Here is a 4904-nt window from a genome sequence, read left to right on the forward strand (position 1 = left end):
ATAATAATATTTGTAATTGTAATTATATTTATGTCATGATAACAATAATAAATGTAACTATACTTATTTTAGTAATAATAGGTAATAATAATAATAGCTATAATTATAATACTAATAACATTAGTAATAATTAATAATAATAACAACAATTAATAACAATGATAATGATAATAATAATAATAATAATAATAATAATAATAATAATAATAATAATAATAATAATAATAATAATGATACAATTAAAGTGACTACCTTTAAGAAAACAGCAAAAAGAAATGTCCCTGCCGGGATTCGAACACTCTACCTCTCGAAAACCCAAAAACACCCAATACCGTTCCTCCATGTCTACTTTTCTGAATTATATAGCTTCTAATATTATTTAACCCTTTAACTCTTGTTTCACTTTCATCATCTCCTTCAAAATTTTTAATCCACCCAGTCAGTTTAAACCGTCCCAATCACGAATTAGATAATTTAAAATGTTTATAAATAATCAGAATCAGATGGTTGTATTGAAAGGAAAACGAAAAAAAGAAAAAAAAATAAAATAAAAGAAGAAGAAGGAACCGTCGCTGTTGGAATGAAGAGAAAAAAAAATGATTTCGAAATTGCTCAGGTAATGGTTCATGATTATAACATGAAATATTTTGTAAATCGCTCATATAAACTATTGGGATCCTTAATTTCAGTTGACACATAACTACAAGTTCTAATTTGATCAATGAACGAAGGTTGACTTTTTTTATCTAAAACTTTGACTCGAAAATTTAAGTTCGATAGGATGAATTGGACAATGAGCTTTTGCAGATAGTTTGAGAAGAAGATTTTGATCATGACTGCATTTGCACATTTTGTATTTGATTTAAAAATCGTGATATGACTAAAAAGTTGAAGCACAGAGTTTGTAGCGAGCTGTATGTTTATTCCTCTTTTAAATTTCTTGATAATAATACATATAATAGATGGTAAAGGAGATAAACAAATAATTGAAGCAGTAACTGGTACGATCGTTTGTTGGTTAGTGTTAGTGGTCGACAGAAATTGCTGGAGCAGAAGCCATATAAGAAAAAAATAGGAAAGGGATGGAGACAGATAACCAATTCATATAGTTGTACCTATATTTTGTTTAATTTAGTTTTAATAACAAATAAATCTATTAATAATAATAATAATTGTATATAATCATATATATATATATTTTTCTATATATTTACTTTTGTATTTAAATATATAACTAAATTTTATATATAAGTATTTATCATATATATCTGTTTTTCTATATATGTGAATATCTTTGTATATTTATATATCTATAATTCATAAATTTTTATAATTAATAACTATGTTAGTAGTGTTAATAATAATCTTACTAATATTACCTATAATAATATTATTGATAAAAGACTATTAATAATAATCGTTATGATACATGATAATTTTACTAATTATGTAATATCTAATAATTATATTATATATGCCATACATATAATATATATATCTTTTATATATATACTCCAATATATATTTCATAATACTTCTTTATAAAAATCATATATATTTTGATAGTTACTTAATCATTCTATTTATTATTTTACTTCTTTAATTCAAATGTTTATTTTATAAATTTCAAACTATTATATATACTTACATTTATATAACATACATATTTATTTACAATAATTGTTCGTGAATCGTCGGGGTAATGTCAAAGGTCAATGCCTTCATGAAAACAGTTCGAAAATTTTGAGACTCAACATTACAGACTTTGCTTTATCGTGTCGGAAACATATAATGATTTAGTTTAAATTTGGTCGGAAATTCCCGGGTCATCACAGTACCTACCCGTTAAATAAATTTCGTCCCGAAATTTAAGTGAGGTCGTCATAGCTAACTATAAAAATATTTTCATGATGAATATGAGTTGATAATTAGAGTTTTATCATCATTGAGTAATATTGATAAAAAATTTGATTTTGTGAAGAGTACGAGTGAAGTTATCACCAAAGAGTGAAATGAGTAGGTATAGATTCGTCATATCTTTTGACGTAGATAGGATTGATTTCCAAGTTCAAGAGATTTGGAGAAAATCTTCGTAATAAGATTTGATTGGTCGGTAATCTTGGGAATTAGGATCCGCTTTAAATGCGATCATTTGTTTTGATTGCTCTGTCAGATATTTTACTATAAATCCACCCCCTTCATTTCTTTATACTTCACACCTTCTATTCTTTCTTCTTTAATTCGTACTTTGAATCATTTGTCAATATGCTCCATCCAGTTCCGGTTCTCGATATACTCCTAACCTTTATATCTGTCATTCTTCTTTTCCACCTTCCACCGGAAGAATCTATTTACTTCTACTATACCCTTGGGTTTATAGTGTTTTTAATTCTCCTGTGTCTTTACGTTGCGATACATATTGATATACACGGTTTGTAACTTATGTGTTGTTATAGGGCTTTATATTTTTCCTTTAAATTTCAAAGTCCATGCTTCTGTCTTTAATAATCATTGTCATTCACAGTTAATGCTCTCTCCTATTTGCTGTGATTTATACCCCCCATTTCTATTTCAGAGATTCATTCTTTTGTTTTCTCTTCCCGACTTTAAATCAAGCGAATAATGGTCCAGAATTCGTAGATATAGAGTTTTGAATGATTATAATATTCTAAACAGGAAAGAACATGATAGCACGATTTGATTTTCAAATTTATCAACATCACGGAAGATAGATCCATTAAGAATACATTTTCTTGATATGTTCAGAAGTTAAATAGAATGAAAGAGTTATGTAACATGACACATGATGACGGTATGATCTACTGTGAATCATCATCATGTTTCATTAAAAACTCAGCATGACTTACTGTAATATAATCGCGTTGATCAAGTGTCATTATATTATACTAACTGGTGCATCAGTTCCCAACACTACTTCAAAAACATTCTTGTTTTAGACTCGAAAGTTTACAGAATATAGAAACTAACAGTTGCTATATGATGTAACACTGATAGCTCGAAGAGATTAATGATTTCAGATAAGAATAATTATAAAAATATCTTCAGAAATATGGAGGATATTTATAATGAAAGATACGATAATATCTTTGAATATCTAGATCAGAGAATGATGTAAACTATTGTCTGCAAGGGTTTAGAGTAACGAGCAAGATATTCGCTAAAGACTTCAGCAGACATTGAATCATTTAGATTCTTTGAAGTCAAACTTATTCTTTGTGATTTGTCCACGGCTTTCTTCATAGTTTCGCATAATCTGCTTTTCGATACTAAATTTTCTCTTGAATGTTTCCAACATAATGATACACATGAAGCACGAAGAGGTGTATAATTTCGGACGAGAATATTTTTGAAAATATCTTCAGAAATATCGAAGATATTGATGATGATATTTTGGAATTTCTAAGTTCGATGGTTGATGAAGAAAGGTTTTCCGCAAGATTTTAACATGAGTACGGAGCAAGATGTTCGTTGAAGGTTTCATCGGATCCAGAATTACCTGGGTTCTATAAATTTAGGGTATGTTACTTGTATTTCTCCTTGGTTTCCTTCGTGGTTAGCTCAATCCGTTTTCCAGTTTCAACTTTTCTGAGCTTTTCCAACATACTATTGTTTATCATCAAACTTTCGATGATTAAGGTCGTTTACGGTTGTCTATGGTTTCTGCTGCTTCATTCAACTTTTTCAACATTTATAGTATTGATTTGTGACTGAGTGCTTTTCAGAATTTCAGAATGAGAGATCATAATTCTAAGAGATAAATGTCATACATATAACTGTTGATGTAGATATGCTGTGAGTTTTCAAAGTACTGATTGCTGTTTCCCGGTAATTGGTATGGTAGTTCTCGTTACAAGATGCGAATGATTATATGATAGGGTTTCAATGAATAAATATAATGATTTGTCAGAGAGATTCAAGTCAAGAAGCAACGAGGTTGCTGGTATGTCTGCTGGTAGTATGGTGGAATATAAAAGAATTCTCCGGTATCAAAAGGGTAATTGTATATATCTGGATTATAGTAAAGCTACTTCGAATGAAAGGTCGAAGCTGACTTGCTGGAGCTGTGACAAAATTGGCTACTTTGAAAAGGGATCACAAAGTTATTTTTGCTAATAAATGTCAAAGGATCTGACGCGGCTACGTGTTAAACTTTTACTCAGTTGTCGAGAGTTTCTTAGGTGCATAACTATATGCATAAACCTTTCCTTCCGTAGATGAAGTGCAGTTGATTCATCCTATTGATTGAGGTGTTTTCAAGAATCATGAAAGGTTTGAATGCAGATTGTAATTATCGAGATACAATGAGGTTTAAGATGAAATCAAGTGGCAAACTTGAAGAATTGTTTAGTTTTATATGTTATAATCAATATTTTAATTCATTTTAATTGTCCAATGTTGGTAGTCCTCAGTTGATAGTCCACAGTTAGCAATTCAATAATTCATATATAGTTTAATATATAATATTCGAATTAATTAATACGTATCGTGACCCGATATTTAAAGTGCATAAAATAAATATAGAAATTAAATGACGATAAATAAAATTGAGAGAATGTAAATTGCGATAATTAAATTGCGATAAATAAAGTGTAATTAATTAGCTGGGAACAATTAGCTCGGAGCAGTTAGCGTGGATTCTTAACAAAATTTCTCATAGTTAATTTGTTTGTTTCTAACAAATTTTATTTTGTCAAATGTTTCCTTCATTATGCCACTTGATTTTTGATAAATCAAAATCCAAATATGAAATTGGATGGATATGGTTATTCTGTGGTGAATCAGATTCGTATATCGGTGGATGTAAGTAGGATAATAACTGACCGTTGAATTAGATTCGAAGAGTGTACAATGTAACTTATTAATATGAAATCTAAATATTCCTC

This window comes from Rutidosis leptorrhynchoides, chromosome 6 (genome assembly GCF_046630445.1).
Source record: "Rutidosis leptorrhynchoides isolate AG116_Rl617_1_P2 chromosome 6, CSIRO_AGI_Rlap_v1, whole genome shotgun sequence".
Classification (NCBI taxonomy): Eukaryota; Viridiplantae; Streptophyta; class Magnoliopsida; order Asterales; family Asteraceae; genus Rutidosis; species Rutidosis leptorrhynchoides.